Source organism: Anser anser (assembly GCF_964211835.1).
Source record: "Anser anser genome assembly, chromosome: 2".
NCBI classification, from domain to species: Eukaryota; Metazoa; Chordata; class Aves; order Anseriformes; family Anatidae; genus Anser; species Anser anser.
Genome location: NC_139721.1, coordinates 54,726,009 through 54,750,973, shown reverse-complemented (window position 1 = coordinate 54,750,973; position 24,965 = coordinate 54,726,009). Strand labels below are relative to the sequence as shown.

The 24,965-nt window shown below is 41.5% G+C and overlaps 1 long non-coding RNA gene across 2 annotated transcripts in view; it reads right to left on the bottom strand.

Annotated features, from left to right (window-relative positions):
- Positions 1–6,477: 6,477 nt before the first annotated feature.
- Positions 6,478–24,965, bottom strand: part of LOC310893717 — a 116,518-nt gene continuing 98,030 nt past the window's right edge. For both annotated transcript variants that reach the window (XR_014579238.1, XR_014579239.1), the window contains 3 exons: positions 17,432–17,672; positions 15,316–15,415; positions 6,478–14,373 (listed from right to left, as the gene is read on the bottom strand). This is a non-coding gene — a long non-coding RNA (uncharacterized lncRNA). The remainder of the gene's footprint in view (positions 14,374–15,315; positions 15,416–17,431; positions 17,673–24,965) is intronic.

Here is a 24,965-nt window from a genome sequence, read left to right as displayed (position 1 = left end):
AATCAACAAAGCAGGCAATTCTTTACGAATTATCTTGTATTCAACATCTCTTTGAAATTATCCAGCAACTAAACCACAGGCCCCCTGGTCCTTTTGGCCTTACAAAACAACATAGAGTCTTCTGTGCACAGATGCAGTAATTACAGGCAACATGCACAAAGAAAAGCAAACAAAACAATTTCAATTGCCAGAGCCAAGCATGCAATTGTGTATCTATAAAGGTAATTACAAACTAAAAGATCAGTCATGGTTCTTGTTTTTTCCAATTACCATTTTGCCCTGAAGAAAAACAATTATCACATAAGTAATCCTAATCACTTTAACATTTGTTTGGCATATAAGAATCACATCTAAATGCCCTTCTTTTTTGAGGCATATAAAATCTGTATTCAGAGCCAAACTTTACATTTCTTTCTCATTTCTAATTCGGGAAAGCCTTCATCCAAAACCCTCAGATGGCAACGAAAAGAACCCAGAGAACTTAGTACTGCTGATTCAGGGTGGGTTTTTTTTTTTGACACTTCTTATCTATTTTATGTCACTAGCTCTTCTTGCCAACAAGCATTGTAAGCAGAAGGAGCAGGAAGCTGAGGGACTCTAGAGACAGGTCCAATATCAGATATGATATGAATACCCTGTGTACGCCCTCGATCCTTGACTGAAATCCTCAGAGAATGGTACTTAGTTTTTACCTTTCTGTGCAGGTAATCCTGTAGGAGATTCTTCTCTCTACTTGGATAGAAAAACACAAACATGTTCCATAATGCATGGGTATTTGAACAAAATACCTTGTAGAAAACTAACCTACTGCCATCTATGGGGCTTGATGAACAACCCCATTAAAGAAATTAAAAACACTAAAAAAGTTCTTTCACCTCAATCCGACGTTCAGAATACGTTCAGCCTTTGGGAACATTCACCATACGTTCCACATTTTTCAAAACCTACAATATTTGGTGCAAGACAGGAGAAGAGCAAATGAAGAAGACAGATCTGTGTCCTTTCAGTAGCTCTAGCTGTCAGGATTAAGATCACAGCTGAAAAATCAGAAATGGAAATTACTGTTATAACATCAGCGAATGTGATCCTGATGAAACCTTCAAAGGTGGCCTCATTTCAGGGGCAATGAGGGGAGATCAGATCAGATCTTTCAGCTTGTTGTCTTTATGGACAAGCAGTCTCCGTAACAAAAACAGCTCAAGCACTCTCTCAAGGATGAGCAGTTGAGCCAATGAAGGAGGAGGCCAGGCTCATGCTGAATGCCTAGTCTGGGCTCAGCTCAGCATCCACATTTAGGTCTGAGCCAAGGGAAGTCAAGCCAGGAAGGATATTTTGGCACCATTTCTTGGCGGCCACAGTGACCTCATATATCTATTATGTATTTTCTTTTTCATACTCTATGCATTTAGTCAGCTTGGCTGGCTGATCTCCTATTTTTTGGTTTGTTTCACTATGGCTTGGCTGTACCTTGGATCACTTGGCTTGCCCAAGTCTAGTATCACTTGATTTGTAAAGCTGTTGCAATTTCTTAATTGGAGAATTATAGAGTGGAATCCATTTATGAAAGTTTTTTTTCAGCATTCCATGCTGCGTATAAACTGTTCATTCACTCATTGAGCTTGCTGAACTCAGAGTAGGAGCAAATACAGGACTTTGCTATGAAATGGGAAGACAGCTGAGGGGGAAGATTGTGATTGGTAAATATCATGAAACTCTCCTCAAAGTACAGCCAGTACAGTACCAAACTTTTCACAGTGGGCTTCTGTTTTCCTTTCCTACATCATTTTTAAGCTCTCTTTCCACCCACCTCTCACCCCATAGGACCCAGTTATGGTGCCTTTCCATACCTTAGGTGCAGTCAATGGTATTTAAGTGGGAGAAAGCTCTCAACAGATCAAGAAATGCAAAGGACAGTGAATAACATCTGCACGTTAACCTACCCTGTCAAAGTAGAGCTAATGACTGCAGCTGTATCCTCAGCCTCACTGGTTCCCACTGCCTTGTTCAGAAGCCTACATGACACAGCAGTACTCAGAATACCTGGTAGGATGGTATACAATCACAGAGACAGGTAAAGCGCCTGGGGAACCTGCAAGTGGATCATTTCTTACTTCCACCTTCCCTTTTTCATATCTCAAAGTCCTCCTGTTTTTCCCCTCCTATTTCTCCTCTGTTGCTTCCATGCCCTCCAGCCTCTCACAGGCTTCTAGTCCCCTCAGACAAGTGGACGAGCACTGGGGATGAAGTGAAGACACCTGTGGAGACTTTCAAGCCCTGAGGTGGACTGTAGGCAGCGAGGCTGCCTGGCTGAACACTTGCCTGCTTACAAGAGCAGCTCCTCATGCTCATCAGAAGTCAAAGGAAATGCAGCAGGGCACAACAGGTCAAGTAAGGAGAAGAGCCCTCTTCTCCTCAAGAACCACATAAACATGAAAAATGCTTGGAAGAGCAAACACTCTACAGTTCTCTTGTTCAGACTGTGGTGAAATCTGCCCTGACTGAAGAAGTGCAGGAGCAGCGTAACTATGAATGCCTCCCTAGCTTCTGCCCCTGAAGTGTTTGCTTCAAAACCTTGTCAGGGCACTTGCTGTGCTAGCAAATGGGAGCACACACCACGGGCGTGCACCACAGGCCAGGCTGCTTCTCCCACAATTTCCTCCACGTGGATTTGGGGACTGAGGAGGAGCTACATGAACTTGAACGTTGAATGCTGTTGTTTCAGCCCCAAGCAAGCAACTGGTTCTTGCAACAACTGCAGGCGATAGCATGCATGTGGTCACCAGCGAGGCTTTGGCATGACTGTGCAGGGAGGGCTTCTGCAGCGGCGAGCAGGCAGTACAGAAGGATGCCGCAGGGGTAAGCTCTGTCCCAGAAGGACTGAATGACTTTGTTTTGAAACAACTCAGATGTGGTCACAGGCAGAATAAAACACCAGGAAAAAAAGTCTTGGCCAATAGCCTGGCTGCTTCTGGGAGATCCTCTGGCTTGGCTGATTACACAGAAGCTGCTCTTCTTCCTCCTGCAGTTGTGCAAGACCTACCTTAAGAACAGCCCCAATGCCTTTCTTCCCCTGGGGACAGGGTTCATTCCTGCCCACCCTGGAGAAACAGCAGGCTACTTGTAGCAGAAACTCATTGGCTCTGATCCCACAGCAGTATGGCTTTGCTTAATTCAACACCCAGCAGGAAAAGCCAGCCTGTAGCTCACGGTGGGCAAATGTTTTTATTACTGGGGCCAGATGCTGTTTTGGGATATGGATACAATTGCAAGATGACATCCCTTTCTTCTGGAAGAGTCTGATGGTGGCTTAGCACACATGGGTACACAAGGAGATGTCTAACATGTGTGGAGTTTACCAGGAATGAGCTGTTCCTCCTGCTCTTCCATTCTCTGCTTGGGGTCACAGCGTGGAAGATTATGGACCACACCACTTCTCGCAGACCACACTGACCTAGATCCTCACTTTCTTATAGGCAATTCCCATGCTTAGTGTATGAGTCCAGAGGAGCTTTCCACTCTGATTTTACTCGGGTCCTCTTGAAGTAGATTTCACTGGATCAGTGGCAAAGTAAGAGGTGTGAGCTTAAGATCCCATTAATATTTGTGCCAAAGTGGTGGTCAGCAGCCCAGCCAGTCTTGTTCTAATAAGCAAACACATAGGAGGAGGCAGTGTATTGCTGTTCATTTTATTCTTCCATCTGCATTTCAGTAGGTGGGAATAGGATTGCAATGTGTAAGATGACTTAGAAATGGAACGTGATTTTATTCCTGGTTCCCGTGTTAATATGCTATGCTATATCTTCAAGAGTTGTGATCATAACTGAGAATTATGTAGGGGATCAGGGGGCTTAGAGGATTAATTTTGGATTTACAGCTTTTAATTTTAGGAGCATTTTTGGTTTTAATTGGTTTCTCCATACTGCCAGCAGCCTTTTTGCCTACTGTGCTGATCAAAGCCCTCAGCTGTGTCATAATTCAAATGACAATAACAAATCTGTTTGAAACCATCCAAGTGCCATTTTGTACTGCACAGAAGTGTTGAAAGATGATAGCATAAGGATGAAATAGCTGACTGAGAATGGTTACATTACTCTCTGACCACAGGTTGTATTTGTTGCTTTGCATGCAAAAATTCTGCCCAGAAAAAGAGTTATAGGGCCAACTGTGTCTCCAATCAAAAGCTGTCAACTGGAAAAACATATTGGTTCATCTTCAAGACCACCAGCATTTCTCTGATGGTTGCCGAGCTTGGATGAGCAGTGTAATGGAAGGAGATGGACTATCCAAATCAGTTCCAATTTTCGATAAATTATATAATGTTTTTTTCATATCTCTCCCCAGCAATTTAAGCACAGGGAAAGTGGGCTCAGAAAAATCATGACTTTTAGTATGGATCCTTCAAACCACTTTCTTAAGTATATTTGGTAAAATAAATCCTATAACAGAAGCTGGCAAAAAGATCTGCAGGGAGGCTTGGCATGAAAAAGCACAGCAGCACGGCACTGTAACTGAAATTTATGATGATGGAATATTACTGTCATATGAACAAATCCAGGAAAAAAATCTGGCTTCAGGAGGGAGTAAAGAAAAGTAGAGGAAACTGCCTTCCTCATCATAAGGTCACAAAAGCTATTCAGATTAAGTAGCACAGATGTCCTTAACTAATTGTGAATTTAGCCACATGAGGGTACAGGGGATGGATGTTCTCTGAGGCTGAGCTTGGCCCCAGAAATTCTTATAACAACTCAAGATACTAAAAAATAAACTCAGTTACTGTTCCTTCCAGCATGTAAAAGAATCAAGCATTGTCTAAGAGCACTGAGCAGACCAACAGCAAAATTTCACAGCCAGAGAACCAAGACAATCAGGATAAAACACTGTGACTTTTTTAAACATCTACGTTACGTTCCCATGAACTCCACAAGACACTTCCCAGGATACTGGTCACTGGCAGAGCTATAATGAAAAAGGTGAGTACAGCTTATAGTTTGGACATCCTTTGAACTCAAGAATTATATGACAAGGGTATGAGGAAAGAAACAAATGACATGGAACTTCGACAGAACATGAGGTCATTGTAGGAAAGAGCATAGTCTGCCCGAATGTCCTCTGTAAATGCTTGCAGATACCCAGCCCATTGGCAAAATGGGTGGTGTTGACTGTGGTAGCTAATCAGCTGATTCATAGACAATCAAGTGATCAAAAATGGGCCTAACTCAGCAGGCCAGATGGACTCAGTGGTGGAAATTGCATCAGTGGAAAAATCTATATACTGCCTACAAGACAAATTATGAAAAAGTGGAGGATATGGAGGATATTTTGACCATATCAATCTAACAGAGGTAGATACCACCAAATATTAGATATTTTGTCTTACTCACAGTCTTTACTTGGGCATGGGCTGCATAGCATTCACATGGTTATCATGTAGCCTGCTCACAGCAGGCCAACATACACCAAATTATATCTGAGAGATCTAATCAAAGATCCATGTATTCCAGTGGTATTGAGATCAGGAATTTAGTATTTTGCATGAAGAAAACATGAAATTAATCAATTCCAGAAAAACTCCCCTCAAAAAAGCACAAGATCTCATCAAAATTATGTGCATATCATTGAAATGGAAATGCTGGTGTTCTACTGAGTTCCACTCTTACAAAGCTACTGGCCTCAAAACCAGTACTTTATCCCAGAAAAGTTTTCATTTTTGAAACAAGCTTTATGCAGCAGATTATGGCAGATAAGAGGATACAGCTATCCAGAGCTGCACAGCTTGCCCACTCAAAAAATTTTTCATTTTCCGTCTCATGAGGGGTGAATGCATGTTGTTAGCAAAGTTGCTGCAAACATAGTCTTTCTGTTATAACTCTGCCATTATCAGCATAAGAGCTATATAGATTAACACTTTAATTAGTTCACAGCGGGTCTGAAAAGCCCAAAGCAAGATAAATTGCTAAAGCATTTATAATATTTTATATATTTTTTAAATGGAATATTTATATTTTATGTACACCTATAGGCCACAAGTGAAATTATCTGGATCAGAAAACATCTAGATATTGTTTGTAATACATCACATTAAAATGAGGTAAAGTTACTTGCTTTTGCCTGGAACAAGGAATATTTGAACTCTAAGAGCATCCTACAACAACCACCTACTCTCCTAGTGCAAAAAGAGATTGTTTGGAAAACACATCACCCAATGTTATAATGGCATTTAACATTAAGTTCAGACCACTGTGGATTTGTCATCAGAGGCCTTCCCTACTTTCAGCATGAGATTGGACTATTTGCTAGCTCTTTCCATGTCTCCCTCCAAGTCACGACTGAGGAACAGAGGTTCATTTAGTCTGGTTAGCTCCAGTCCTTCCGTATGTCAATTCCCCCTGTTTTCTGGATCAGTGGCAGCCTCTAGTTATTTCCCAGTGGCCTTGGTCCAAGGTAGGACTTTCCAGGGGCTGCACAAAGGAACAGAAGTCTGATGATGCTGGTGATGAGCCAGGACACTTGGTTTCCAAATCAAGATAAAACTGCATTTATACATTTTTTTTTTCCCCTGTAGGAAGTTTTTTTTTTTTTCTGTTCTTTGTTTGTTTTTATCTACCCAGTGTAGATCTCATCAGAACTGTTTTACACACACTTGCACACTCCGCTGCCATTGTCCTTTATTCCAGGGCTAAGTGTTAACATTGTAAAATGCATTAATATATATAAACACATAATTGAGTAAAATCAGTCTCCATCAGAAGTGAACTGTCTGAAAACATTGTGATACTCTTTCACTCTGGGAATAATCAAGACTGAGGCAAGCACTGCTGAATCCTGTTCTGGAAGACCAATTCCAAACATTTTGAGAAGCCACATCATGAAAATTTGCTCCTAATATGTTATTTTTGTGTTTCCTATCAGAAACTCCTTGGCAAGCTTAGTTATGACAGAATTACTCATTATCTAGTAGCAGAATGGAGCTGAAAACCAAGCAAGAGTATTAAAGGAGGTTTTTGTTTGTATTTTGCACTCTAAATAATGGACAAAATTTGTAAATAGTAAAAGCTTGAATGTCTTGACCTAAGTGTTGATATTTCAGTCAAAATAATTTTTTGTTTATCAAAAATATTTTGGGTCAGTTCTTACAAAGAAGGAATGAACATCTGAGGTCTGAGTACAGCAAGGGCAGGTCCACAACTAATCAGCAGAAAGGCTTGACATTGCAGCAAGAATACATGCAGATCAGATAGCCATACTGCCAGAAGTCCTCTGTGCTTTCCCCACTACAATAATTACAGAAGATATTGCATGTACATTTGCATCTTTATCAAAAACAAAGAAAAAAAACAATAACAACAACAAAAAAGAAAAACTCACTACAGTTGCATACAATGCATCTATCAGTAGTGTTAGTGGAAAAGTTTGAGTTCATTCTATTTTCAGACACGTTGTTAAAATGACACCTAAGTGTTTAATCAGTGTTCTGATACAATTTATTTGTAAAATATTACAAAAACTTACGTGGCCATATTTCACTGAAAAGAGATTAGATTCTCTTGAGTTTTTGGTATTCAGCTCAAAAAGTGTACCTGACCAACCTAAATAGGGCTAAATCTGTCTAGCTGCCTATATGACCCATTTTTGCCATCTTAAAGCCCATTAGCCAAAATACTACAGCAAACAAAGATTTGTGAGCCTATCTATACATAAGATTGTTTTCATTATTAACACACACACGTGTCTTGAAATTATTTAATTCAAAACATTAACTGTACAGATTTGTGTACGCACTTATGAGGAACTTTTAAACAAATAACTTATTTGAATGCAATATTTTTTGATATCTTGAAATAGGCAAAAGATGAAAAATGCTGATCCAGCTAAATAGTTCAGCCTACTGGTTTTGCTTATTTGTGTCATTTTGGAAGTCAAAGTGTATATTAAGAGTGAGAAAAAAAATTCTCCTGCAGAGAAGCATAAGGTGTAGTAGATTTGGATTTAATTCCCATCTCAAAAAGAAACTCTCATTTTTGTAATCTTAATTGACATAAAGTTAAAGAAGACCACTTCAGCCATTTAGTTTAGATAGCTGCACCTACAGTGAAAAGTACGCTATTTACTGTGGGTGTCCAGTACAGCTGTTGTTTCATGGTAAAGCTCATATGGCAGGACAACGCTTGACTCACTGCCTTGAAAGGATGAACTGTTGCACATACACGAACATCCTGGCATCGGGAAAAGAGTTTCAGCAAGGTGTCAACTGTCATTACTTCATGCAATTAAGCTGAGAAAAACTCTTTCTGCAACCCTGAATCAAATTAATTTCCTCAGCCAGTGACTGAGGAAACCCTGTAGAAAGAAACCCCGAGCAACATGTTCATTTAAAAGAGGAACAACTTCCCCCTTTTCACCTCTCAACACCACTTATCCACAGTGTCATTTCTAGGGTTTCTGGGTTAAAAGCTCAGGCAACGAAGCTTGCTCTGTAGACAGGCCACAGACCTCATCATCATATGGTGAATGCCCAGGAGCTTGCTCCTTCTTCACGAGACCTTCTGTCCTCCAGGGTGAGCTGGCACATGTCGACTGATCTTTGTCCTGGCAGTCGGTCGGTGGCATGGACTCCTTCCAGGTGGGGGCAACCAGCCCTCCAACTGTTGTGCTAATATTTGTGGTCTCTGGGCAGGGCAGGAAGGGTCATGGACACTGAGAGAGCACAGTGAGACTTCTGCGGTACAGCAGGGTGAAAAGAGCACGCATAAACCTGCCTGGCTGCAGAGTACAGCACAGCTGACTTTGCACCAGTCTACGGTCCTTTTAATCTAGATGAGAGCTGCCCTAGTGTGACCTACAAGCTGAAGAATTAGTTAATTTTCTCCTCTGATTAATAGCTCATGTAAAATTAGTAGGAAGGAAAAAAGATGTGCTAGTTAACCACCACATCTTTCTTGGCGGGAGGATGTAAACGCTGAAGGCAGAGATAATATTACCTCCCTTGGGCATTAGACACTTGGTGGTTTGGAGCACATGCCTTTGATAATCAACATCAGTATCTCTTTCATGTCACTGAACAGAAAATAGGGCCTCTTCAAAGAGACTAACTCAGAAAAGAAATTGTTAAACAGGCCTGACTGGGTTGAGCAATGCTGGAAATTAAGTACCCCGGAGGGGCAGGATTAGAAGTGAGGTCAGTACTCTCAGCCAGGGCAAGGGAATACATTAATAGCCCTCTGTACTGCCTCTGAAGTCAGGATGGTTGTCACCGAATATCCATGCAGCCCTCTCTTTCTCCCCCTCCATCTGCTGCCCTGATGATTAGCATTCTGCCTTCTTGTCACAAAATAGATGAATTAGTTGGTGGCCAGGAGCTTACTGGCCTAAGCTTTTGAACTGAGGCAGAGCTTCAATTACACAGTCTCGCTGAGATATTTTTTTTTTAATCCTGACTTTTTCAAAATGTTAATCCACTAGTAGATACTTGTTCTTTATCTAAGACACTAAGGCGTTCAGCAAACGCACATGAAAGAATGAGGCTTTGTTCCTTTGCCATCCAGACTCCTGTTTCGTGTGTGCTTCAAATAAGGGAATTACTTTCTAATGACTCACAGTTTTCTTTGCTTTAACCCTTCCAGAGACAAGTGACTTGATGTACACTGATGACATCATTTCATTCTTGGATGACAACAACCGCAGAACTAACCTTTCAGCAAAAGCACCTTTAGAAAAGCACATCTGGTTTTAGTCCAGGAATTTCAAAGGTTCTTCCTAAAACTGGGCTCTCAGGAGGGATGTGCTTCATTACTAAAGACACCTTGCAATGCCCTACCCTTCCAGACTGGCAAAGCTGCTGAAGTGCTGCAGAGTGAGAGAGGGAAGAAGGGGCTGTGCTTAAAACATATCTCCACAGCATATCTCCACGAGGTTTGCCTGTCCTCTGTAGCTGGATGATGTGGAGGCAGAGAGCCCCTGGGGCTGCAGGCAGGGGCAATGCACCCACCCCAATAGCACAGCCTGCATCAGGGCAGGGACTGATGCTGATACATGTGTGCCGCTTGCAGGTAAAAATTCAAAGATACCACCTAATGAAAGCAAAAGGAAACAAGATGTTTTGTTTAGGTGACTTCAGGTACAGGCTATCCAGCCTGTATCCTTTGAGTCCAGACTTTTTGCCAAAACCATTTTCATGTATGGTTCTTATTAACAAGGGCTTAGTTTCTGTCCAGTATAAACATGTATAAACCAACTAATTGCTGCCTACGCAGGCCAGGAAACTTTGTCAAATGCTTTGCTAGCAAGCATAGTACATAAGCACAAATGCATCTGGTGGAGTCTGAATTTGGGTGTAGACAGCACCTGAGAGAGTTTGTCACTGCCTGCAGAGGTCTGGGCATACACTTCTTGGGCTGAATGTCAGCAATTTGATCATGTGTTAAGTTGATAAAGAAAAATGGAAACACCTGAGAGCAAATCTTCCACCATCTCACTGTTGCCCTGGTTTAAATTGCTTTGCACATTCTGTCTCCAGTCTACTCAAATATATCATTTCTTTCCATTTCCATTTATTTCCAGGAGCAGCTTCTTACATTTTACCTCTTAGATTACTTCACAAAGACTTCAACAGCCAAGCCTCAAGCTTTGGTATAAAGAGGACCATAAGGCCAGAAGCAGATTTGTTTCAGAACGACAGCAAGGTAAGCTCCCAAGAGGTTCACAAATTCTGCGCTGTTTCTGGTGAAGCAAAGAGCAGAGCATGGTAAGCAGGGTCCTCCCAGGGCTGCACAAATGTGCCACGTGCAGAAATGTCTCAAACATGTTTCCTGTGTGCCCAGCCAACAGGAGTGCCAATGAAAACAGGAGAGATTAAAACTTTATCTCAAAGAGCAGACTGCAGGACTGCTTTCCCACAGCTTCTGCTTCAGCTTTGGGAATTAAGTAACACCAGGGAGGGATCTAGCGGGTGAACAGTGCACCCCAACTATGTCCAGGCCTCGCCCTAAATCGGCTCCATCCAGACTGGGCAGGAAACTACCAGCACCCTTGCACAGCATCAATCTCTGTAGACCCAGCAAGCCAGGGAACAAGAGATAACGTTTATGGCAGGACTCCTCTCTCCCAAGCCAAAATCCTGCACATGGCAATGTTCATCACTTAAGCTAATACATTCCTCCTTGCACAGAAATAACATACATCTCAGAGAAGACTTCTTTCCAGAAGATCTCCAAGAATTGTACAGACAATTACATTTCACAACATCTTTTTCAAGGGAGGTACCACGGAATATGTTGTGGGTTTTTGTTGTTGTTGTTTGTTTTTAAGTGGGAAAAAAAAGAGTGTGATGGTGAAATCAAGCATCTCTCTTAGGCCAGAGTGAAATCATAAACATACTGATCGCGGATTTCCAGTGTGCATCACTAGAAACACACACGTTATTCCATGAAAAACTTTAGGAAATCCCATAGCCAAAGCCTGGATGCTATTTTAAGTTGGCTAATGTAGATGAAGTTTGTTACCTATATTAAAAACTTAGTCGTGTTTCAAATTCCGCTGAGTTCTCAGTCAACTGTTACCCAGTTCACCAGTATCCATATGGGACCATGAGGTCAACACAGATCTGTAGCAATAGGATGTTTCTTTTTTAATTAAAAAAAAGGGCGGGGGGGGGGGGAGATGTATGCTATGCATTCATTCAAAGATCAGTAAAACTCCTTGAATATTTCTCTCGTACTTCTACATAATGGATGCATCATTGCCCAATGCAGCCTCAATGCAAGATTTCATGTTTCATTTATGCTGTTTAATAGTTTGTATGTATTTTGAGTAAATGGTTACAAATCTGCAAATTTAATTCAAAATGAAGTCTCACTATAGTTTGCTTAGCCGAGAGATATTTTGCTGAAAAGCCAGAAGAGTAAGTGTGACAGCCTGCTCAAAATCAGAGTCACAGAATGGTTCGGATTGGAAGGGTCCTTAAAAACCATCTAATTCCAACAAAAAAGTTGTCTTCCCTTTTGTTCTACAAAAAGAAAACACAAAGCCACCACTATTTTCTGATTTCTTGACTCTGCCTTGCTGCTGATATCAAAAGACACAACTTCAAGGTAACAGTCCAGATATGTAAGCTTGGGCCAGTAACATGGCATCAACAGTACCAAAGCGAACAATGCAATTAAAAGAGTGCTTGGTTGTTGAAAATTAGCCTGATTAAAGCTGAAAAATGCAAACTTGTCAGTAAGTATTTAGATGCTACCAGTGTTGCGTGTAAGGATGGGTCAAGGATTTTTTAAACTTTATTTTTAAGGATGCCAAGTCACAGAACTTGGAGCTACATTCGCCTTCATGGTGCACTTGTTACTGCAAACAATACCTGCCTTGTAAAGGGGTCCTTGTTGACAATGACAGATCTGAATAAACAGTCATTTGGCACATCGGTTTCTATTAGCTCAAGTTTACATGCCTTGTCATGCTCCTCCAGCTGTCATTTTTCACTGGGCTTTGTACAAGATCAGCAAACACTCTTTCCCCATGTTTCTTTCTTAGGAGAAGATGAAAAAAAAGGAGGGGGGGGAGGACGGGGCGACAGAATCCTCAATTCTTCTGCAGGGCACTCCAGCTTTGCATGGAAGAGCCAGCATGAAGTCTTTTGTCCCAAGATCAAGAGCTGAGCCCTGCTGTGCTGTGAAATCCCAGGCAGCTCTTGCAGCAGAGGAGCTGTGCTCAGAGGCAGCACGCTGAAGCCAGAGCCCTGAAGCGAAAGGCAGCCTGACGAGGGGGGTTGTTTCAGTAGCACGTAGTTGGCCACAGAGCCTTGGTGCTACTGATGTATCTGCAAGCCAAGGAGTTGTCAGAAGTCATTTGTTTTCAGCTTTCCCTGACCTTAAAGATATATAAAAATTTCTGTGCTCACACTGGGCCACTGGGCGCTTGCTCATGCTCTGCAGAGGGAGAGGGCAACTCAAGGCTGGGCACAGCAGGCAGCTTCAGGTGTGCACATAGGGACATGCAGACATATACACAGAAAAATAAAGTATCTAAGAGTTTTGGCATAAAACCCACATAAAGAAAATCCTGTCCACTCAGCAGCATATTTATAAATGTGATCCAGAGACTGACCCTAGCACAAAGCAAACCCTGAGTTTAGGCTGCATGCTTGTGCTCAGTGCCTGATGAGAAGTTGTAGGACACTGTCATTGCCCCCACACACCAGCACAAACACTGCCCTTGGCTCCGTCTGCTTCCAGATTAAAAAAGGTGACTTTGGGGGAGTCAGAGTGACCTTGGCTTCATTGGAACTCCCCGCATGCTATTAAAAAGCCAGCATGGGTTTGCAGGAATAGCAGGAACCGTATGGGAGAGCACCAGGACTGGGGACAGTGGAGCTACAGATCCAAAGGTCAGCACCGCTCTGCGGGGAGTGCCTGAGCCACATGTGTGTGATTCCAGACCCCAGACTAAACAGTGCCAAAGAGCTCAGCAGCCTGGGGAGAAAAACTCCTCTCCTTCCCTGCCTGCATACAGCCTTAGCTCCCCGAGACTGCATCTGCTGTGGGGATCATTTAACCATCAAGAGCACCTGGGAGTCAGGCTGTGTTTGTTTTTATGAGGAGGAGCAAAGGGTTAATCAGCAAAGCAGAGAGGGAAAAGCAGATGACAAGCTGGTTTCATGGCCCTGTCTGCTCTCCTGTACCTCTCCAAGAGGGCTGCAACACCCCGGGTCCCAGCCCCTCCAACCTAGCTTCCATTCACGAAGGGATGTTAAGCAAATCACATACACTTTTCCCTGTTAAACTCCCACTGAGTGAACCCTAACACCATGCAGACTGAGGGATGGGTTTCACACCCCATGAATGCAGTGCTCACCCGCCAGCAGGCTCAGGGTGCTACACAAGCACCCCACGGTGGCCTGCTGCCACCCCATCACCACATGCCACCACCAGCACCCCATGCACACCAGCATGGGGGGGAACCTGGGGGTGGGTTCGTCCATACAAACTGTTTGTGGTTTTTCACCTTCAACGCCACCTGGCTACAATGGTGGTTGTTAAACAGCGCTGAAACTTTCATTTTTATACCTTTGGGGCAGGCACTTTCCTGCCCCATACATCTAAACATTAATGAAACAGCTGGAGCCCCGCAAACAGCGAGAGCCATGCAGCCGAGCCCTGAAGGGCAAACTGCCCCTGACATGGAATGCTAGAAAATCCCAAGATAAATCTGTGAAAGTAGCCTTCAAGCAGGATTTGGTGCCACAGCCTCTGTTCATCCTTAGATGTTATTGCCTCTGAGCAGGATGAGTATCAACACAGGGGGTAGCGGACCTTTGTCATGCAGCAGGAATGTTAACATCCTCCAGATTTAAATGGCGCCATCTGAAGAGCAGTTCATGTTCTGAAATTAATTTTTCATGTGTACATCATGAGGTCCTAATAAAAATGTAAAAAACCAACCAACCAAAAAAAAAAAAACCAAAAAAAAACACCCTGTCTTTGTTGTCCTCCAATCCTAACAGGACTCTCTTGGCATTTCTCTTCACTGTTGGTTGTGGACAGCAACGTTGCTGTTAAGGTTATGTTACCAGCCTCACAAAATGAAATGGATAAAAAGACAAAAACAAAAAATTAAAACAAAACAGAAAAAGGATTATGGTTGATAATGGGGAAAATTTGGAAAAAAAATAAAAAAAGAAGAAACAGTAATGTGCCAGGAAATGATATAAAAATTAGCAGGGACTTTTGATTTTTTTTTTTTTCCCTCCTCCTTCATTCTTGACTGAATTATAGGGCGTAGCATAGTATTTTCAAAGCATCTTTTACAAACTTTATTTAGTTCAGTGATTCACACTTTCTGAGCAAGGTTAACCACAGGGAGGGATGTTTCTCCCTTTGCCCCTAGCTGTTCCCCAACTTTCAGCTAAAATGTATCACATGTTAAAAATAATTGTCAAAAAGGAACCTTTCCTGATCTCCTCCAACTGCATTGTTTTTTCCAACAATGCTCAGGATGGTTCATTACTTACTAATTTTAGAAAGCAATTTTTGAGTACTTTGCAGAATCCAAAGCCTCTTGCATAACACAGATGCACATAGTTAAGATGGAGAACGTTATGGTCATTGCCCAACAGAACTAGTCTCCTTCTTCCTAACACACACCTCCAGTCTGCAAAAGCAAGAAGTTATCTACTTAGGTCAGCTGACTTTCTCTCCTAAACAAAATAAACTCCTCAGGAAAAGCTGGAGCTGAGATCAGATGCAAATGAAAAGACAACAGAGCCTATAGGGAATTCTGTGCCTGCACTGACTCCACCTCGATCTCCATGCTCTAGCAACCCACCTGAGAAGCACAGGCTGGAAGTCAACGCTGTTCTTGGGACATGCTTCACTGTGATCATCTGAACAAGCGCGATCTGTGCACAACTCCTCATCCCTTCTGGCTATGTAATAGAGAGAATAGCATCAGCCATTTCAGGGCTCCAGCATAGTGAAAAAACTTATATTGGGAACAGGGGGAACTCTATACTCAGTTAAAGCAACAAAAAAGTTGAGTGGATAGGGTGTGACAGTCAAAGTAGCCAGTTGGGATCAGCAGAAGTAAGAAAAGAGAGGTTTGAAAAAAATTCAGAATCTTTTCAAAGAGTATCTGACTATTGGAAAATAAATAAATAAAAATAAAATAAATAAAAAATCAGTGATGGAAAATTTTACTCTGTCCCGCTTCCTTTTTCATCGACTTCAAGAGAAGCTCCTGCTGTCTCCAATAGAAACAATTTAAGGCCAGATCTGTTTGAAGGGAACACAGAGGAGAGCCTCTGGTTTCTTTCCAAGAAGCAGTTTATTTTAGATTCACAAAAGGTCAGGAAGAATAAATTGCAATGGATACTCTTCCTGTGTAGACAAACATATTTCCAAGGAGAAACATGATGTTATAAAGAAACAAACAAGTAAATACAAGAAGGCTGAAGAGAACCCCAACCCTAAAATCTTTCTGACTGTGGAATGGTATCACTCTTACACATGCTCAAGGAATAAAATTGCATTTACAAAAACGGTGGAACAAAATGGTGGCTGTGACTTAGGTAAGTGCAGAAGGTCACTTTCAGGAGATGGTTACACATCAGAATGAATACCCTAGCACTGAATGAAAGTCTGCCAGCATGGTTTTGTCTCGATCATCTATTGTAATCTCTTACAACACAGGAAATCATGTATCAGCCAGAAAATCCATAACTCCACTGGAGAATACTGAATGTGTAGGATAATATATGCTGTCTGTTACCTACAGGATGTGAGGAGGTTTATTTAGGTCCTTCATCCCCATTCTGCATGCTGTAACATCAGCATGTTTAAATGCTTGGATGCTTTCATTCCCACATGGCTTTCTCCAAACACATATGTGCATCTCCATTTCACCAAGTGATGGAGAAAAAAGAATTAACTGGAGGATGCTAATCTACACAGATCATAAACCAAGAATATTATAACAACATATCATAAACCAAGAATATCATTTCTGTGGGTGCAATCCACTACTAGATGGTTAGAATAGTATACATTTAACAAAAATTTATGAGATATGTAGAACCTGTAAAGGGAAGAAACTACTGGATACATTTATGTTATTGTCTGTTGATGCCCCGAGTACTAAGAAAGCCTACCAGGACTTGGAAATAGCATTGTTGTGTCTCCAGAGGACATGGTTTGTTCACCAATGCCTAACCCTGAGCTAGATTTTGACTTGGGTCAACACAAGCCCTAAGGAACCCTGCCCAGACTTTTATGGAGGAAGTCTACCATCTCTCTAGGAGGCCAGATCCCCTCTGCTCCAAGCACTGGGAGCCATGGCTCCAGAGCTGGGATTTCTCCATCCTACTGCCATAGCACAGCAGTAACACCCTGCTGAGTTTTTAAGAAATAGTGGCGTTTTTGTCTAATTGCTGTGATCAGTGATACCTTATGTTAATCAAATGACACCAACATAAAATGATGGGCTGCTGGAGGACTAGAAAGCAACATACCCTCAACTGTTTCTGACATGTTTGTGTGCACAGTGCAGTTTACCATTAAAAAAGGGCAAATAGTGACCTATCTCCAATTTGGGGCTGAGTCCCTTAAGTAATAAATTGAAAGCTAATGTCTAAACAAAGAGACACAACTACAAATTCAGTTTGACACTCTCCAGGAAAAGGGTCATTAGGCAGCAGAGGCCAGATGATCTTCATCTGTCCTTAAGGAGATTTCTGCTGTACTTTAATAACCACTAAAGATATTATTCTTCTTTAGTCACCCCAGTTCCTAACAACACAGCAGTGTGAAAAAATCAGACCAATTACTGGATATAGGTGCATGATAGCTCTACACGTGCTTTGTTTTTCCCCCCCCTTGTGAACCATCACTCAGAAGCACAGCCCACCATGCAACCTGCCATGCAGCAAAGGATGCATTTTGCTCACCATGTCCAAGGGCTGGGATAAGGCTGTGGCACCACGGCACATTCTGGGGCGTGGGAGGGGAGCTGAAGCCACCAGCGGCATTCCTTCAGGGCTAAATCATAGGAATCAGCATGATCCATGGCATCCCAGGCCACCACCAGATTCTCCACCATCATTTACGAATGATGGATGTGAAGTAATGCTGAAGGATTTCATAAAATCATCTCCTTGCCTCTTCTCTGCATAATCCTGGGGTATAATCCTAAGGAACGAAATAGGATTTCAACAGGTAGGCAAAGTGTGACGCAGCTATGTGACTTTTCCTTTTTGAAGATAAATCCTCTGCTTTGAAGATAAATCATCAGTTTCTGAACTTCCAGATGGCTGGAAACACACATAATCCTTCACTTTGGAAGACTACTTACTATCTTCTCCACCCCCTGAGGTTTTCTGTCAACAGTGATAACTTCCATCCAGGATGAGAACTATTAGAAAGCATTAAAAGTGTTTCCACTTAACTGTAACCAAATTATTTTTTAGGAACTCATAAAACCCAAGCAACTCTTCTTCCATTACGTTCTCCCAGCAAAAGCCAGTAAAGTTTCCAGACAGACAAGAAAACAGCTCTACTCTAAGATATTTGAAAGAGACTTACATCCCCTGAAGAGAATTCAAAGGCAGCAATCAGTGGCATAAAGAAAACGGAAACAACATTTACATTAACAATATATATTCTAAAGCTGAAAAAAAAATCTGCTGAAAAAAAAATGCAGAAAGGGATGTGAATTTACTGACTACCAATTTAATGGAGTCACAGTGATGGAATAAGTGCCTCATCCATAACTGAAGGTCTCATTTTAGGAAATGTCCAGAAGCTTTTTTCTGTCCTGTTACATAGTTCTTATGTCTTTCCCCTGCTTCCTCCTTGTTTTAAATTAGGAACCTACATGGTCAACTGCCAGAATGAATGGAAAATACTTGTTCATTCCAGAGCACACAGCTGTATGCAAATATTCCCACTAAAACCCCATTCTAACTTCTCTGCGGTCCTGTAGGCTGCTGCATTCAGTCCATTCTGGACTGTAAAATCTAATGAGAAAATGCTCCCACAAACTGTGCCTGACCCCAAAGTAGGAGAGCACAGTTAACTGTGTGAACTTTTAACTTCTAAAATGCAGGATTCCCTGGCAGATGTCATTGCTTCTGACAAAGCCCATCCTCAAACAGCAGCAAGTGTACATGATTCCTATGGATACATGCTGCAGGGGCAGGTGGACAGTTGGTATTTTATGTCTGTCATTGACTTCCAATAACAGTGCACTCAGTTGCTCACCCCTATAGGTCAACAAAGGCATGGTGAGCGAGTTCAGATGAAGACAGGCTGTTTAATGGGCTGCATATTTAAAGGTGGTGAGCTTCTTCAGAAGCGATGGGCTGAAGGAAGACCTTGTGCATCAGTGGCATCCTTCTGAGTGGGTGGCTTTGATGTTTAACATGAGCTGGAGAGCAACGGCAAGCAGCTCTGGATGGAGAACAGGCCCTGCTGGACCCCAGAGCTCTCAGAGAGATGCAGGATTATCCTACATCAAAACTAGAAGCCTGCTTTTCCTCTCCTCCCTGCCTTTATTTTTTATTTTATTTTTTTTATCTGCAGGCACTTTCAGAGCAATAGGTATGTAGGTTAAATAATTCCCACTAGCACAATTGCACCTACAGCTGTGTTTTTTAGTCAGCCTGCCTCGCTGTCATACAACTGAGAAGGAGTTCACAGACAGGAACTGCTCTGCTCTTTAAGGTAAAAAATGTGCCACACAATACCCTGCCTGATCCAGTAAGGAATTTAAGCATATATTTAATTGCCAGCATGCTTTGACTATTTGCTTGCAGAAAAGTGGCCCAAACCTAAGTGCCTTGCACAGCTCAGTGCAGCAGTGCAACAAGTGTTATGGGATCTCAAAGAAAATTGTCAAAATTAAGGTTTAGATTTTAAAAGTCTATCCAGAGGTGGGCTCGATGAGAAAATAAGGGCTGCCATGCCTAAATGAGCACATCTGGCTAGCTTTATTTTTAACAGGACAAAGACCCTTTTCTCTGAGGCCAAGATATTATGTCTTTAATCTTTTTCCATATTCCTCATGCTTATCGCTTATGGGCGTATCATAAAGATGTCTTTATCACTTCTTCCTTTTGATTAAAGGCTCTGAGTAATGCTAGCCAATATCAATAACGATGCCCTAAAAATAACATTAGCATCACACTAGAACCTTGCAGGGAGCACAGCATTAATCCTACTAGTACCTCTCCTACGGATCACTCCAGCTTTCTCCGAAAAGACAACGAAGAGCAAGGCTCTTCAATTACCTTATGTCTGGAATTTCATTCATCTTAGAGAGTGAAACCCTCAGTGATCTCTTCTTTATTACTCAGATATTATGCAAGCAGGTTGAGGGCTGAGAGGGAAAAAATAATTTGGCTCAAAACCTTATCCCAAACAGAAACCAAATGTCAGCCACTTTTGAAGTACCATAAACTTTTAAAACATTTGAGTCTAAGGAAACATTGAAAGTAATTAGTTTTACCTCACATTCAGAGTCCACAAAACCAAAAATTATCCCCACAGGTATGGGCATATATACACATTTAGACAGAAATATACATAGATCAAAAATATGATTGAGGTATATCAGCCATGTGAAAGGTGAAACTACAGCTAAACCCCCTCAAAAATCCCCATAAAAGGCATTGATTGCCAACCAGCCAATTTATTATAGACAATTGGTATGTATATAGGACACAATGATAATAAGGACACTTTGTGGTCCTAAAGGAAATTATTTCCCACAATTGTTATTTCAACAGTGCTCAGAAGGATTACAAAATCCCAGTTTCATGCCATTCTACAGCAGACTAATGATTTCCCATAAATTATAACAGATTTCAAGGGAAAACAATTAATGGTCACAGAATCAAAGACATATGAAAGCTTTCAGATTTAAAGTGACATTTCTCATTTGAAAATATGCTTTTAATTAGCTTCTTCCTGAGACTACTGAAGGTACATTTCCCCCTTACACTGGAGAGAACTTCTACACTCAAGGAGATTGCAAAGCTGTGATCTACGACCACAAAATTATTAGTAAACTGGCTGAATACTCTTGAAAAGAATAAAATGTGGTAAACAGTCCAAAGATGACATTTCTACATTTCTATCTTTCACTGTCACAATCAACTGCTGAAGAAAAGACGAACTATAATGATATTCTTATTGCAAACATCCCCAGCACAACCATCAGACCAAAACCCTGCCTCAGCTACTGAAGGGTGAGGCTCTGCATTACTCATGTTGCGTGAGAATTTTCCTTTTACTAACTTAACATAGCATTTCAGTCTCATACCTCATTAATGCTCTTCAAGCAGGTAGCAACCAATAAAAGGACTTTTTTTTTTTTCAGTACGTTGGTTTTTCAGTGTTTTATGCATGTCTTGAAATAACTAGCAACTTATTTGTGCATGTACATGTCTAGACAGGTGATTGAAAAAAATGTCCTTGGATTCATAAAACATGTCACAGATTATTATGTTTCTCTACAGAGACTTAAGAAACCAAGACAAAAACATTACTAAAGTTGACCAGATGCTGAGAATTATTCTGATTTTGAACAAGTTCAAGCAAGACAAAGATGTCTGACCTGCTTTTGATCATTCATTTTCACAAAATACTTCAGCCAGGCATTTGAGATGCATGCGCTGTTGGTTTCTTTGAGCAGTTACAAATCAAAACATGTGCAGAGCTGAAACGCATTCAGTTATGTGGAGGTTAATAAAATGTCCTGGGCTGGAATCTCTTCAACCAAACTGCTTAAGATTTCTGTACATATGTTTGCATGGGGTATATTTGAAGTTGGATTTCATTCATGGTCAAGATTGCCAGCAAATCTGCTTGATGCCTGTGATTTTCCTTTTTTTTTTTTTGAACCTGTTAATGACATTGGGCTCTGTACATCTAGTTATGTTAATGAAGCAATCACTAGTAAAAATAAAAATAATAGAAAAGAAATAAAACCCAGGGTATAGCTGAGTATATACTATTCTGTTACATGATTTGCTTTCTTAGCAATGGAGTAAGGGGGGGAGGCCAGAATTTTGAGTCAACATCCTATCTAAACAAAAGGTATTTTTGTTTCCAGAACTCCCAAATTTCTGGGGGCACAGGGCCTAAACCCAGATGTCCAGTGGCGCTTGCTTTCAGTGCTCCTTAACTGAACAATGAGGTCATTGGTCCTGCAAAAGGGCTGATGCTCCATAGACATTCCCATGATCCATAAGGTTTCTCAAGCCTCAGATTTCACTGTTTAAGCCAAACCTCCTATCTAAAAATCTCAGCTATAGATTGTGGCAATAGCACACCAATTAAGGTGAGGTGAGACAGTAAAACAAAACGAACAAGGCAGGATGAAAAAAATCTCTGATCTGCCTACCATAAATCTTTGTATGTTCTATCCCAGAAAGAAAAAGGGCACCTTTCAAAATACCATCAGAACCTCTGTCAGTAAATAAAATTATATTGTATTACTGATAATGAACTACAATGCAGTGGTACTTTTTTTTTTCTCCCCCTCTTAATTCATTCCTTTAAACCTTGTCTGCCCAGCATATGGAAAGCTAGTAGAGTTCTTGATCTTCTCTCAAGTATCCATAGGACCACACATTGGCACCTGCCTGGAAATTTATTGTAAAATTTGTTGCCAATTAGATTTCACATGGACAGCAGAAATCAGCACAAGCAGAAAAAATGTGTCTTTTAACAGCACACAATGTTTATTCTGCTTCAGATCCAGTCCAGACTGTTCACAGAGACCTGGGGATAGTGCAAGGAGTATCCTTGTGCTTTTACAACACCCATGCCGTGAAAGATGTGCAATTCCTCCTTTAATGAGGGAAATAGTTGTTTGATTTATAGCCTTTGAAAATATCTTCATGTTAAAGAAGATGTATTTGCAGTTCCAGACAGAAATGAACTGTTTGTAGCAAGGAGTCAGCTTGTTTCAAAAACGAGACCTGAAGATTACATGGATGAGAGACAGCCCCTATGTCTTGAAAGCAAGCGTCTCTTCAAAGTGGCCAACAGACTCCCTGGATTTTTGGGAGCTTCAAAATACAAACATAGTAAAGTAGCCTTATCTTCAACTGACCAGAAGATTTCATGCTTTCTTCATGTCTTCATGGACTTCACATCGTGAAGTGGACCTTCACCATTTCCGACTGAAGGGTTGTTGTGCTCCAGGCACCTTAGGATGTTTATTAGGAAAAAGGATGATGCTTCATGGCTTTAGCAGAAGCATCTCTACCAACCCAGTCGATGCAGCTCTTTGGGAGTCTGTCACATGGGTGCTCTCCTAACTCTCCCAGCTGGGCATCATGCTGGATGGGAAGTGCCTGCTGCAGAGCCCAATTCTTAGGTGCGAGAAAGAGCAGCTCAAGCATCTAAGGTAGACTTACTGAGTGACCCTTGGGAATGACTGAAACGAAGATGGAAGCAGGCAGCTACCTGTACCTGGAGGCAGATCCTTAGGACCTGGATACATGGTGTTGATGTGGAAAGGCTCTCAGCAGCATAACCCCTTACTGTCAGAAATCAGAAAGTAACTCAATCCTGTCATGAGTAGGGCAATGCAAAACCCACCTCTCTTGAGCATGAATCTTGGCTAAACCCCTGTTACCTGCTGCAGTAAACCTGCACGAGTTGCCCACCCTTTCTGTGCCCCAGTTCACCCTTCTGCTAAACCAGGATAAAATTTCTTGCTTACCAATTGCCACAGGAAAATAGTAACCTAGAAAAATAGCAAGATAGATTTAACTAGGCTTATAAATTATTTTGATATTCCCAGATGAAAGTTCCCTGTAAGTATAAAGTTTTATTATTATTTCAGCTGCTCCCTTTCATAGTGTTATTGCCAAAAAAAGGCTTTAGGAAAGCCTCAGATTAACCATAATACTTTTCTTGTTAATGACTAGCAAAACATTATACTTTGCACATATGGGACACAATTGCTTGGTTTCACTTCAGCACACTAACATTTAAGAACCAAAGCAAGTATCCATCCATGTCTTGCTCAGACGTGACATAATTTTCTCTCTTGGAGAATACGTTTTGGGGACAATCTGGCTATGCTTGTTTGCAACTTGCATGGTTTCAAATACAATTTATGGAGAGACTAACCTGAGGTCAATTATTATTACTGTCTTGAAGAATTGATTGTAAACTGGGAATAGCTCCTGCTTTAATCATTTCATTTGTTCTACAAAGCAAAATGGAAACAGTTTATTGTGAAAAAAATGTGTCTTCCAGTGTAAGCATCCAATATAAAAAAATGCAAGATTAAAAACGATAGCTTTCAGCTGTTGCTCAGCAAGTAGTCAATGTTTCTTCTCTTCTGGAAAGCCAATACTCCCTCTTCAGGGAAATGTAAGTGGACAAAATCAGAATGGGAGACTAAGAGAGACTTAACAAGACTTCAGTCAGGCCTGTGATTCTCTCCATAGATGTTTAACATCTTGTTCACTACCCGCAACTGCTGCATGTGGGTTGTTCCTGAAGTGGCCACTGTTCATCTACGTTGAGAGATGCCATAGGAAACTTTGGTGAAAGGACTTGATTATGTGCATGTAGAACAGCCTTGTCCCAACACCATAGCTCAAATGCAAGGTAAACCAAGAAGGATCAACCAATCCCTAATAGAAAGCAGGAGGAGGAATTTCAGAGCAGCTTTTACATTTCTGCCTGGAGAATATCTATGAGCTGTGGTTAGAAACAAAAGATTTCTGCAAGGATTTACTAGTATTTTTCAAAACCACATCAAATGGAAAACCCAGAACCACAGAAACACTGGGGTCAACCCTGAACTTCAGTATTCCTATGAATGCATGGATTAATGAAAATATGTCTGCAGATATTGTGGCAAAATTTTCCTATGTATATTCATAACATCTAATATGTAAGTACCTGAAAAATACCCAAAAGTGGAGGCTGAAATTCTATTTTGGTCAGGAGGATGAGGTTTCCAACACAAAGGCTTTCTTTTGCTTTGAAATGGAGGAGGTGTTTAGTGTGATGAACTTTCAGTAGTTTCTTCGCTTGTCTGGTTGGCAACCCTATCACTTTCCCACAGTTTAATAAAGCTGTTTAAGGGCCAAATTCCAATCCCAGTCACACTCTGTGCTCTTCCCTCCCCCAGCCCATGGTGCTGGAAAGAAGATATGCCACGTACCCAGCTGGGACTGAGGACAGTCCAGACTTGGATACCAGAACCCACACAGGGTTAGTCAGAGTCTGGACTTAAGACAGAAAAAACACAGCATCCTCCCACCTCCTCCTGCTGTCACTGTCACGAGAGCTTGGGCCACAGTGACATCTTTCTCCATGCATGTTTCCTTGGATCTATTGAAAGCCTTGCTGCATGAAGTTGTTCCACTTACCAAAATTTTTTTTGCAATGCATCCAGTCATCAGCAAGCAGGATGCTCAAAACCACCAGACACACATATTGGGTGCTAAA